Here is a 14,583-nt window from a genome sequence, read left to right as displayed (position 1 = left end):
TGGCAGCAGCTATAAAGCTGCCAGGTAGATTCCTGCATCCTAAGGCAGGCAGGAAGGTAAAGTTTTTTTCTTCTTTCTGGGGCATCACTTTTGCATTAGACAATTTTAGTTTTAAATATCACTCATTGTAGTGTGGTAAATCTATAGATATACTTGTTATGCACAAGCAGAGATTATGTACAAGCATACCTCATTTTATTGTGCTTTACTTTATTACTTTTCACAGATAGTGTGTTTTTTACAAAAGGAATGCTTGTGGCAACCCTGTGTGAAGCAAGTCTAATGGTGCCATTTTCCTAACAGCATGTGCTCACTTTGTGTCTCTGTGTCACATTTTGGTAATTCTTGCAATATTTAAAATTTTTATTGTTATTTTCTATTATGGTGATGAGTTATGTCTGATACCATTGTAATTGTTTTTGGAGTGCCATTAACAGCACCCATAGAAGATGGTGAACTTTAACAGATCAACATGGTGTGTATTCTGACTGCTCTGCTGACTGGTCATTCCCTCATCTCTCTCCCTCACTTTGGGTCTCCCTATTCTGTGAGACACAACCATGTTGAAATTAGGCTAATCAATAACCCCACAATGGCCTCTAAGTGTTCACAAGGCAAAAGGAATGGTCGCATAGCTCTCACTTTAAATCAGAAGCTAGGAATGATTAAGCTTAGTGAGTAAGGCATATTGAAAGCTGAGAAAGGCCTAAATCGAGGCCTCTTGTGCCAAACAGTTAGCCAAGGTGTGAATGCAAACAAAAAGTTCTTGAAGGAAATTAAGAGTACTACTCCAGGAAATGATAAGAAGAGAGAGAGGGCGGAGCAAGATGGCCGAATAGGAACAGCTCCAGTCTCCAACTCCCAGCGCGAGCCACACAGAAGACCGGTGATTTCTGCATTTTCAACTGAGGTACTGGGTTCATCTCACTGGGGAGTGCCGGACGATCGGTGCTGGTCAGCTGCTGCAGCCCGACCAGCGAGAGCTGAAGCAGGGCGAGGCATTGCCTCACCTGGGAAGCGCAAGGGGGGAAGGGAATCCCTTTTCCTAGCCAGGGGAACTGAGACACACAACACCTGGAAAATCGGGTAACTCCCACCCCAATACTGCGCTTTAAGCAAACAGGCACACCAGGAGATCATATCCCACACCTGGCCGGGAGGGTCCCACACCCACGGAGCCTCCCTCATTGCTAGCACATCAGTCTGTGATCTACCGGCAAGGCAGCAGCGAGGCTGGGGGAGGGGCGCCCGCCATTGCTGAGGCTTAAGTAGGTAAACAAAGCTGCTGGGAAGCTCGAACTGGGTGGAGCTCACAGCAGCTCAAGGAAACCTGCCTGTCTCTGTAGACTCCACCTCTGGGGACAGGGCAATAACAAACGCAGCCGAAACCTCTGCAGACGCAAACGACTCCGTCTGACAGCTTTGAAGAGAGCAGTGGATCTCCCAACATGGAGGTTGAGATCTGAGAAGGGACAGACTCCCTGCTCAAGTGGGTCCCTGACCCCTGAGTAGCCTAACTGGGAGACATCCCCCACTAGGGGCAGTCTGACACCCCACACCTCACAGGGTGGAGTACACCCCTGAGAGGAAGCTTCCAAAGCAAGAATCAGACAGGTACACTCGCTGTTCAGAAATATTCTATCTTCTGCAGCCTCTGCTGCTGATACCCAGGCAAACAGGGTCTGGAGTGGACCTCAAGCAATCTCCAACAGACCTACAGCTGAGGGTCCTGACTGTTAGAAGGAAAACTATCAAACAGGAAGGACACCTACACCAAAACTCCATCAGTACATCACCATCATCAAAGACCAGAGGCAGATAAAACCACAAAGATGGGGAAAAAGCAGGGCAGAAAAGCTGCAAATTCAAAAAATAAGAGCGCATCTCCCCCGGCAAAGGAGCGCAGCTCATCGCCAGCAACGGATCAAAGCTGGACGGAGAATGACTTTGACGAGATGAGAGAAGAAGGCTTCAGTCCATCAAATTTCTCAGAGCTAAAGGAGGAATTACGTACCCAGCGCAAAGAAACTAAAAATCTTGAAAAAAAAGTGGAAGAATTGATGGCTAGAGTAATTAATGCAGAGAAGGTCCTAAACGAAATGAAAGAGATGAAAACCATGACACGAGAAATACGTGACAAATGCACAAGCTTCAGTAACCGACTCGATCAACTGGAAGAAAGAGTATCTGCGATTGAGGATCAAATGAATGAAATGAAGCGAGAAGAGAAACCAAAAGAAAAAAGAAGAAAAAGAAATGAACAAAGCCTGCAAGAAGTATGGGATTATGTAAAAAGACCAAATCTGCGTCTGATTGGGGTGCCTGAAAGTGAGGGGGAAAATGGAACCAAGTTGGAAAACACTCTTCAGGATATCATCCAGGAGAACTTCCCCAACCTAGTAGGGCAGGCCAACATTCAAATCCAGGAAATACAGAGAACGCCACAAAGATACTCCTCGAGAAGAGCAACTCCAAGACACATAATTGCCAGATTCACCAAAGTTGAAATGAAGGAAAAAATCTTAAGGGCAGCCAGAGAGAAAGGTCGGGTTACCCACAAAGGGAAGCCCATCAGACTAACAGCAGATCTCTCGGCAGAAACTCTCCAAGCCAGAAGAGAGTGGGGGCCAATATTCAACATTCTTAAAGAAAAGAATTTTAAACCCAGAATTTCATATCCAGCCAAACTAAGTTTCATAAGTGAAGGAGAAATAAAATCCTTTACAGATAAGCAAATGCTTAGAGATTTTGTCACCACTAGGCCTGCCTTACAAGAGACCCTGAAGGAAGCACTAAACATGGAAAGGAACAACCGGTACCAGCCATTGCAAAAACATGCCAAAATGTAAAGACCATCGAGGCTAGGAAGAAACTGCATCAACTAACGAGCAAAATAACCAGTTAATATCATAATGGCAGGATCAAGTTCACACATAACAATCTTAACCTTAAATGTAAATGGACTAAATGCTCCAATTAAAAGACACAGACTGGCAAACTGGATCAAGAGTCAAGACCCATCAGTCTGCTGTATTCAGGAGACCCATCTCACACGCAGAGACATACATAGGCTCAAAATAAAGGGATGGAGGAAGATTTACCAAGCAAATGGAGAACAAAAAAAGCGGGGGTTGCAATACTAGTCTCTGATAAAACAGACTTTAAACCATCAAAGATCAAAAGAGACAAAGAAGGCCATTACATAATGGTAAAGGGATCAACAGGAAGAGCTAACTATCCTAAATATATATGCACCCAATACAGGAGCACCCAGATTCATCAAGCAAGTCCTTAGAGACTTACAAAGAGACTTAGACTCCCATACAATAATAATGGGAGACTTCAACACTCCACTGTCAACATTAGACAGATCAACGAGACAGAAAGTTAACAAGGATATCCAGGAATTGAACTCATCTCTGCAGCAAGCAGACCTAATAGACATCTATAGAACTCTCCACCCCAAATCAACAGAATATACATTCTTCTCAGCACCACATCGTACTTACTCCAAAATCGACCACGTAATTGGAAGTAAAGCACTCCTCAGCAAATGTACAAGAACAGAAATTATAACAAACTGTCTCTCAGACCACAGTGCAATCAAACTAGAACTCAGGACTAAGAAACTCAATCAAAACCGCTCAACTACATGGAAACTGAACAACCTGCTCCTGAATGACTACTGAGTACATAACGAAATGAAGGCAGAAATAAAGATGTTCTTTGAAACCACTGAGAACAAAGATACAACATACCAGAATCTCTGGGACACATTTAAAGCAGTGTGTAGAGGGAAATTTATAGCACTAAATGCCCACAAGAGAAAGCAGGAAAGATCTAAAATTGACACTCTAACATCACAATTAAAAGAACTAGAGAAGCAAGAGCAAACACATTAAAAAGCTAGCAGAAGGCAAGAAATAACTAAGATCAGAGCAGAACTGAAGGAGATAGAGACACAAAAAACCCTCCAAAAAATCAATGAATCCAGGAGTTGGTTTTTTGAAAAGATCAACAAAATTGACAGACCACTAGCAAGACTAATAAAGAAGAAAAGAGAGAAGAATCAAATCGACGCAATTAAAAATGATAAAGGGGATATCACCACCGACCCCACAGAAATACAAACTACCATCAGAGAATACTATAAACACCTCTACGCAAATAAACTGGAAAATCTAGAAGAAATGGATAATTTCCTGGACACTTACACTCTTCCAAGACTAAACCAGGAAGAAGTTGAATCCCTGAATAGACCAATAGCAGGCTCTGAAATTGAGGCAATAATTAATAGCCTACCAACCAAAAAAAGTCCAGGACCAGATGGATTCACAGCTGAATTCTACCAGAGGTACAAGGAGGAGTTGGTACCATTCCTTCTGAAACTATTCCAATCAATAGAAAAAGAGGGAATCCTCCCTAACTCATTTTATGAGGCCAACATCATCCTGATACCAAAGCCTGGCAGAGACACAACAAAAAAAGAGAATTTTAGACCAATATCCCTGATGAACATCGATGCAAAAATCCTCAATAAAATACTGGCAAACCGGATTCAGCAACACATCAAAAAGCTTATCCACCATGATCAAGTGGGCTTCATCCCTGGGATGCAAGGCTGGTTCAACATTCGCAAATCAATAAACATAATCCAGCATATAAACAGAACCAAAGACAAGAACCACATGATTATCTCAATAGATGCAGAAAAGGGCTTTGACAAAATTCAACAGCCCTTCATGCTAAAAACGCTCAATAAATTCGGTATTGATGGAACATACCTCAAAATAATAAGAGCTATCTATGACAAACCCACAGCCAATATCATACTGAATGGGCAAAAACTGGAAAAATTCCCTTTGAAAACTGGCACAAGACAGGGATGCCCTCTCTCACCACTCCTATTCAACATAGTGTTGGAAGTTCTGGCTAGGGCAATTAGGCAAGAGAAAGAAATCAAGGGTATTCAGTTAGGAAAAGAAGAAGTCAAATTGTCCCTGTTTGCAGATGACATGATTGTATATTTAGAAAACCCCATTGTCTCAGCCCAAAATCTCCTTAAGCTGATAAGCAACTTCAGCAAAGTCTCAGGATACAAAATTAATGTGCAAAAATCACAAGCATTCTTATACACCAGTAACAGACAAACAGAGAGCCAAATCAGGAATGAACTTCCATTCACAATTGCTTCAAAGAGAATAAAATACCTAGGAATCCAACTCACAAGGGATGTAAAGGACCTCTTCAAGGAGAACTACAAACCACTGCTCAGTGAAATAAAAGAGGACACAAACAAATGGAAGAACATACCATGCTCATGGATAGGAAGAATCAATATCGTGAAAATGGCCATACTGCCCAAGGTAATTTATAGATTCAATGCCATCCCCATCAAGCTACCAATGAGTTTCTTCACAGAATTGGAAAAAGCTGCTTTAAAGTTCATATGGAACCAAAAAAGAGCCCGCATCTCCAAGACAATCCTAAGTCAAAAGAACAAAGCTGGAGGCATCACGCTACCTGACTTCAAACTATACTACAAGGCTACAGTAACCAAAACAGCATGGTACTGGTACCAAAACAGAGATATAGACCAATGGAACAGAACAGAGTCCTCAGAAATAATACCACACATCTACAGCCATCTGATCTTTGACAAACCTGAGAGAAACAAGAAATGGGGAAAGGATTCCCTATTTAATAAATGGTGCTGGGAAAATTGGCTAGCCATAAGTAGAAAGCTGAAACTGGATCCTTTCCTTACTCCTTATACGAAAATTAATTCAAGATGGATTAGAGACTTAAATGTTAGACCTAATACCATAAAAATCCTAGAGGAAAACCTAGGTAGTACCATTCAGGACATAGGCATGGGCAAAGACTTCATGTCTAAAACACCAAAAGCAACGGCAGCAAAAGCCAAAATTGACAAATGGGATCTCATTAAACTAAAGAGCTTCTGCACAGCAAAAGAAACTACCATCAGAGTGAACAGGCAACCTACAGAATGGGAGAAAATTTTTGCAATCTACTCATCTGACAAAGGGCTAATATCTAGAACCTACAAAGAACTCAAACAAATTTACAAGAAAAAAACAACCTCATCAAAAAGTGGGCAAAGGATATGAACAGACATTTCTCAAAAGAAGACATTCATACAGCCAACAGACACAAAAAAAAATGCTCATCATCACTGGCCATCAGAGAAATGCAAATCAAAACCACAATGAGATACCATCTCACACCAGTTAGAATGGCGATCATTAAAAAGTCAGGAAACAATGGGTGCTGGAGAGGATGTGGAGAAATAGGAACACTTTTACACTGTTGGTGGGATTGTAAACTAGTTCAACCATTATGGAAAACAGTATGGCGATTCCTCAAGGATCTAGAACTAGAAGTACCATATGACCCAGCCATCCCATTACTGGGTATATACCCAAAGGATTATAAATTATGCTGCTATAAAGACACATGCACACGTATGTTTATTGCGGCACTATTCACAATAGCAAAGACTTGGAATCAACCCAAATGTCCATCAGTGACAGATTGGATTAAGAAAATGTGGCACATATACACCATGGAATACTATGCAGCCATCAAAAAGGATGAGTTTGTGTCCTTTGTAGGGACATGGATGCAGCTGGAAACCATCATTCTTAGCAAACTATCACAAGAACAGAAAACCAAACACCGCATGTTCTCACTCATAGGTGGGAACTGAACAATGAGATCACTTGGACTCAGGAAGGGGAACATCACACACCGGGGCCTATCATGGGGAGGGGGGAAGGGGGAGGGATTGCATTGGGAGTTATACCTGATGTAAATGACGAGTTGATGGGTGCAGCACACCAACATGGCACAAGTATACATATGTAACAAACCTGCATGTTATGCACATGTACCCTACAACTTAAAGTATAATAATAATAAATAAATTTAAAAAAAAAAAAAAAAGAAGAGAGAAACAGCCGTAATTATGGCTGATACAGAGAAAGTTTTAGTGGTCTCTGGATAGAAGATCAAACCAATCACAGCATTCCCTTAAGCCAAAACCTAATCCAGAGCAAGACTCTAACACTTCTATTCTCTGAAGGCTGAGTGAGTTGGGGAAGCTGCAGAAGAAAATTTGGAAGCCAGCCGAAATTGATTCATGTGGTTTAAGGAAGGAAGCCATCTCCATAACATAAAAGTACAAGGTGAAGCAACAGTACTGATACGGAAGTTGCAGCAGGTTACCCATTAGATCTAGCTAAGATCATTGATGAAAGTGGCTACAGTAACAACAGATTTTCATTGTAGACAGCCTTGTATTGGAAGAAGATGCTATCTAGAACTTTCACAGCTAGAGAGGAGAAGTTAATGCCTGGTTTCAAAGCTTCAAAGGACAGGCCTACTCTCTTATTAGGGGCTAATGCAGCTGGTGACAGTAAGCTGAAGCCAGTGCTCATTTGCCATTCTGAAAATCACAGGGCCCTTAAATGTATTCTGCCTGCTCTGTAAATGGAACAAAGCCTGGATGACAGCACATCTCTTAATAGCATGGTTTGCTGAATGTTTTAAGTGTACTGTTGAGACCTACTGCTCATAGGAGAGATTTCTTTCAAAATATTCCTGTTCATTGACAATGCAGCTCGTCACTTGAGAGCTCTGATGGAGGTGTACAGGAGATTCATGTTGTTTTCATGCTTGCTATCACAAACGGGCATTTTGTAGCCCGTGCAGTAAGAAGTAATTTCAACTAACAAGTCTATTTAAGAAATACATTTTGTAGCAGCATAATTTATAATCCTTTGGGTATATACCCAGTAATGGGATGGCTGGGTCATATGGTACATCTAGTTCTAGATCCTTGAGGAATCGCCATACTGTTTTCCATAATGGTTGAACTAGTTTACAATCCCACCAACAGTGTAAAAGTGTTCCTATTTCTCCACATCCTCTCCAGCACCTGTTGTTTCCTGACTTTTGACACATGCACACGTATGTTTATTGCAGCACTATTCACAATAGCAAAGACTTGGAATCAACCCAAATGTTCATCAGTGACAGATTGGATTAAGAAAATGTGGCACATATACACCATGGAATACTATGCAGCCATAAAAAAGGATGAGTTTGAGTCCTTTGTAGGGACATGGATGCAGCTGGAATCCATCATTCTTAACAAACTATCACAAGAACAGAAAACCAAACACCGCATGTTCTCACTCATAGGTGGGAACTGAACAATGAGATCACTCGGACTCAGGAAGGGGAACATCACACACCGGGGCGTATCATGGGGAGGGGGGAGGGGGGAGGGATTGCATTGGGAGTTATACCTGATGTAAATGACGAGTTGATGGGTGCAGCACAGCAACATGGCACAAGTATACATATGTAACAAACCTGCACGTTATGCACATGTACCCTACAACTTAAAGTATAATAATAATAAATAAATTAAAAAAAAAAAAATGTTTGGTCTAACTACACTCATAAAAAAAAAAAAAAAAAAAAAAAAAAAAAAAGAAATACATTTTGTAAGGCCCGTATCTGTCATAGATGGTAATTCTTCTGATGAATCTGGGCAAAGTAAATTGAGAACCTTCTAGAAAAGATTCACCATTCTAGAAGTCATTATGAATATTCAGGATTAATGGGAAGAGATCAAAATATCAATATTAATACAAGTTTGGAAAAAGTTGTTTCCAAACTTTGTGGATGACTTTGAGGGATTCAATACTTCAGTGGAGGAATTAACTGCAGATGTGATAGAAATAGCAAGGGAACGAGAATTAGAAGTGTAGCTTGAATATATAGGAGTGAATTACCGAAAGCACATAAAACTAGAACGGATGAGAAGTTGCTTCTTATGGATGAACAAAGAAAGGGGTTTCTTAAGATAGAATTGACTCCTGGTGAAGATGCTTTGAACATTGTTAAAATGACAACAAAGGATTTAGAATGGTACATAAATTTAGCTGATAAAGCAGCAGCAGGATTTTAGAGGGTTGACTCCAATATTGAAAGAAATCATTTCTGTGGGTAAAATGCTATTAAACAGCATCGCATGCTACAGAGGAATTCTTCATGAAACAAAGAGTCAATCAGTGCAGCACACTTAATTATTGTCTTATTTTAAGAAATTGCCACAGCCACCCAAGCCTTCAGTAATTACCACACTGAACAGTCAGCATCCATCAACATCGAGGCAAGACCCTCTACAAGTAGAAAGATTACACCTCACTGAAGGCTCAGATGATCCTTAGCATTTTTTAACATTAAAGTATTAATGTTAAAATTAAGGTATGCGCATTTTTTTCTCAGACACAACATTATTGCACATTTAATAGACTACAGTATAGTGTAACCATAACTTTTGGGAAACCAAAAATTTTGTGTTACTCATTTTACTGCAGCTTGCTTTATTGAGGTGACCTGGACCAACAATGTCTCCGAGGTATGCCTGTACAAGGATTTCATTAAAGCAGTTTTTGTAACAGCAGAAGCTGGTAATAACCTAATATCTGTCATTTGTGACTGGTCATGAAAAAAAATAAAATACATTTTTACATGCTAATGTGAAGTGATCTTTAAGACATACTATTTTTTTTTTTAAGGGAGAGTAATAGGCCAAAAAAAAAAAAAATCAGTGTTTCCTTTGTGCTTTTTTAAAAGCCCACATGAAAGTTTGTAGTTACATAGAATAATAATGGAAGAATATACAAGAATTTGAAAACAGTGGTTACTTCTGGATAGTTAGAGTTATTTGGAGACTTTATTGCATGCCTTTAGGAATAATTTATTTATTTTTAATCTGTTCACAAATACAGGCTTTTACATCTATGTGACATCTGCTTTCCTTGTATTTACTCTTTTTTTCTTAAACGTTTTAGTATGATGCATAGTTCATTAAAAGCTAAAAATTTTTCTTTAAAACCATCCTAGTACATCCTATTAATAAAGTTTAAATGTTCTTGATGTTTTCATATTTTTAAGATATTTAGGCTGTTATGTAATGAAATAAAAATATTTAGACCTTGAAGGAAGTCAAGGTCCACTACCGTGGGTGAAGCAGATCTACCTTTTGACCTAGGCCAATTTCCCTGGGCAGTTTTGTTTTTCATAGTTTATGTCCTTTCTCTCACTTCTGAATCAGAATCCATTAAGAACTTAAAGGCATCTAGGTTTTGGTTTGCTTTTGATTCTTCTAGTTAGTGATTCAACAGAGTAGTAGTTAACTGTCTGTGTGTTTATATATAATTTGTAAGTTAAGGATGTGTCTCAGTTCAGGCTGCTTTAACAAAGTACCATAGACGGTGGCTTATAAACAATAGAAAATTATTACTCACAGTTCCGGGGCTTGGAAGTCTGAGATCAGGGTACTGGATGGTCAGGTTCTGGTGAGGTCTTTCTTCCCAGTTGCAGACACTAACTTATTATATTCTCAGTGGCAGAAACAGGACTTGCCCTCTGGGGTTCCTTTTCTACAGACAGTGATCCTGGTCATGAGGGCTCTACCATCAGGACCTTATGACCTCCCAAAGGTGCAACTTCCTAGTACCATCACACAGGGCATTGAGATTTCAACATACGAATTAGCAGGGAGGCAGACAACAGGTGGTGTTCATGAATTGCTTTCAATACATATTTCTGAATTTTTAATCTAAATAAAATAAACAAGTCATTTTGAGATAAACTTAAGAATGTTCTTCTTTTATCTGAGAGTAGTAAGTAGTGTCAAGTATTTGTCAAATGAAAACAGGCATCTTTTGTTTTTTTTTGTTTCTTAAATACTCGTTTTAGTTGAGGCAAAATTTACATATAGTGAAATCCAAATATCTGAAGTACACAATCTGATAAGTTTTGACAAATGCATACACCTGTGTAATCATGCGCTTATCAAGATATAAAATAGTTGCATTACCTCAGAAAATTTCCTCGTATTTTGTCCTGTCTCTCCTAATCCTCACTGTTGTTATCTTTCACTATACACTAGGTTTGCAGTTCTTGAACTTCATATAAATGAAATCGTACCATATGTATTCTTTCGTATCTGACTTAATTGTTCAGTGTGATACTGTTGAGATTCATCCAAGTTGTGTGTATCAGAAGCTTGTTTCTTTTTATTGTAGATAAGTATTCCATTTAGTTTTAATTCCTTCTTACCCACATTGTATGACTGTATCACAGTTTACCTACTGTCTTAGAGATGCTCATTTGAGTTGTTTCTAGTTGAGGAATGTTATGAATAAGCCTGCTGTAAACATCATTGTGCAAGTCTTTTTGTGGACATGTGTATTCATTTCTTTTGGGTAAATACCTAGAAATGGAATTAACAGTTTTCCAAAGTGGCTGTGCTGGACATCTTTTTTTTTTTTTTTTTTTTTTTTTAGTTTTAATTTTTATCAAAGTTGTACATTCATATATCACAGTGTCAAATAGTTTTACAAGACTTACAGCAAGAACAGCAATCTCCTAACCCATTTTACGTTCCTCAGACTTACTATTTTTAAGTGATTCTTTTTGGCATTTACCTCCATAGATCTACCTTTCATTTCTGCTTCTTGTATTTTCTGACATCTTCAGCAGAACCTGTGGACTGCCTTGTATGAAAGTTGGAGGCTTGACTTTCTTTCTTTTTTTTTTTTAGAAGCTAGTTTAGAATGCATGTGTTCCATTTATTCCTCAGAGTATTCTAGTTTACATCCCTAGATTAGGTTAAACCATCCGAGAGCTGCATGTTTGGACCAGGCTGTCTGACCGCCTCTAGGGTTTCCTTGCCCACGTTTCCTTTCAGTATTATGCCTGTCATTTGCACGGAGGCATCTTCCAAGAGTGTGTGTGAGAAAACGGTGGTCCCTTTATCATGGGGCTGTCATGTTGATGTCCTTCAATGCTTTGTTTAGCGTCCCTTCTGTAAAGACTCAGTCAAGATGTTTCTTTTAAATCTTGATGACAGCCAATTCTTGTTTGTTTTCCTAAGAAATCTAGCATGCATTTTGGTTTTGGCTTTTTGTTTTTTCCCCATATAACCAGTGTTATTTTTTAAATTCCCTTGGCCATTAAGTAGCTCAAAGCCAAATTCCCTGCTTATGTCCAGGAATTTATGGCTTTTGTCTCCCGTATTCCTTCCCTTATCATCATAAATGAGGTCCTGAGCAAGGCGATGGTTATAAGAATATTTTACCTCATACTAATTCAAATTCATTAAGTTATCCATTTGTTTCTGAGATTTCTTTTTTTTACATTTGTGTTATATTTAACAACATAATTAAGGAGCAGGAACAGTTCAGAAAAAGGTTGTTAATTTAAACTTTCTGCAAACATCACTGAAAACTTCACGAAGTATACAAGACTTTTTTCTTAGCCAGAAGCCCTTCCACCAGAACTCTAAGCACATCCAAAATCACTGCACCCAAGAGCCCTGGGTGTCTGGTGAGCTGCTACCCTGCACATGTACATATCTGCGAATTAAAACGTGCCAATGGAGAAGGGACATTTCCTGACCAGTCAAGGGAAGCTCCTTGGAAGTGTCTGTCCCTGACTTGTCTATATTCTTATACGTCAAATCCAACATCCCTTGGCCTGGGGTCCAAGTGCTGGGACAGGTGCAGGTGCAAGGCTGAGTGGGCTAGTCATCCCTCAAAGCCCAGTGAGGTGCCCAGTGCACCAACAGCATAATGCACCTGAAAACAAGGTCCAGAAGCCCTGGCACAGGACCTTTCTGCCTGCCCTCACATTCTCCCATCAGACCAAACAAAGAGGACAGCAGCACCTAGGGCTCCACAGGACAGCACACAAGAATGCCCCAACTTCAACCACCTCCTGAGACAGAAGGGGACTGTGGTAATCCTGCAGTATAGACTTAGGCAGCCCAGCTCTGCAGCTCAACAGCTCTGTGGGTAGGACGTCTCTCACCGTCAGCAGGTCCTGCTCATGTCTGTACATGAGCCCCAGACCTAAGTGGCCTTTGGCCTTGAACTCTGATGTTTTCTCTCTCACATCAATGACACTTTTGGGAAACTTTTCAGCCTCTTCCAGCCAGTGCAGGGAGCCCACGTATAGCTTGGCAGTGAGGAGAGGGATGGTGGCATTGTCTGGCTTCGGGTAGAGTCACTCTTTCAGCACCTTCACAGCACGAGCAGATTTTCCAGCAGCCATCAGGGACAGAGCAAACTGGTACCACAGGCGGAACTCCTCAAAGGCAAACTTCATGGCTCTTTCTAGGCACTGTGGTTCATTGTCTCGCGCCAAGAAAGAATTCAAGACACGGACACACACAAGGAGTGGGTTTAGGAGTGGAAAGATTAGTAGACAAAGAAAAAGAGAAAGAGAGAGAGAGTTTTCTCATGCTGAGAAAGTGGGTTGCTCAAGAGAGGGTCTCCCAGAGGCTTGACTTACTTTCTCTTACCCCAGCTTGCACTGCACATGTAGCCTCTCTTGTCTCCCTTGTATACCTGTGTTTACTTTATTATCACTGTGTAAATGCTCTTCCTTCATATCTTTTGTTTTCTGCTATACTTTGCTTTTGTATGTATTTATCTCCCTTTCATTCTCAAGCTCTTAAGATATTGTTTAACTTTCTTTTCAGTATATTCAAACATATCAAGAGTTCACTTTCTGGCTCTACTGCTTAACTGGACAAATTACTTAAACCCTCTTCTGTGCCTTAGTTTTCTCATCTATAAATTGGGGGTAATAGTATATATTTTCGAGGTTACTGTAAAAATTATTTGGGAAATAAAGATCTAAGGATGCAGCTCTACACAGTGTTCAATATGATGATAAGGTTTTGATGTAGCCATTAAAAAAAAATGTCTGCGTTATGATGTGAAACAATTTCCAAGTCTGCTTTTAAGTGGGAAAAAGGCAAGTTGTATTAAAAACTGCCATTTGGGTCCCCACTCTTACCATGTTTCCTTTCCGAATCTCCAGAGAACAATGAAGGATTAGAATAGTGTCTACGTACACAGGACATACTTAAGAACTGTAACCTGTTCCAGTTAGCGTATTGCCCACTCTCTGCCAGGTATCATGCTGATAGACTCCAGAGATGCTACAATGAGCAGAGCTCACATGGAGTGACCACATGTGTGGTTGGCCTTGGAAGATAGCCTTTGTAGTATTTCCTTCTGGGTATATGTAGTCATTCTTTCAGAAAACAGTTACTGAATGCCTGCTCAGTGCTGTGGAGGACATAGTAGTTTATTACATGGGCAAAGGCATCAAGAGAGTAACACACCAAATGTCAGCCTTTTCTTTTGCCTAATGTATCATGTGTTGTCTTTTCCTACTCTATTATTGTATATAAAATTTACTATACCAAGATATCTTATTCTTCCAAAAGGAACACAGTTTACTGCAAACTTAATAGCATTTAAAATGTGAAAGAATTGATAGCCATATTCATCAAAAGCAAATGATTCCTCATATATGAGTAGAGCATTAGTGCTCTCCCCCTGAAAAAAATCTGTAGCTTTAGTACCAAAGACATCTAGTGGCCAGATTCTAGCTTATCAGAAAGTAATAAATCTAAATTTTTCTGGAATAAAATGCAATTAATAACATGGCTAAAAACTTTTGTTG

At 39.8% G+C, this 14,583-nt stretch overlaps 1 protein-coding gene across 9 annotated transcripts in view; it reads left to right on the top strand.

Moving 5' to 3' along the window:
• Nucleotides 1-14,583, top strand: part of PCNX1 (pecanex 1) — a 211,224-nt gene that overhangs the window by 118,621 nt on the left and 78,020 nt on the right. The window lies entirely within an intron of this gene.

Source organism: Macaca thibetana, chromosome 7 (assembly GCF_024542745.1).
Source record: "Macaca thibetana thibetana isolate TM-01 chromosome 7, ASM2454274v1, whole genome shotgun sequence".
NCBI lineage: Eukaryota > Metazoa > Chordata > Mammalia > Primates > Cercopithecidae > Macaca > Macaca thibetana.
The sequence above is the reverse complement of the archived record's forward strand: the minus strand, read 5'-3'. Positions and strand labels throughout refer to the sequence as shown.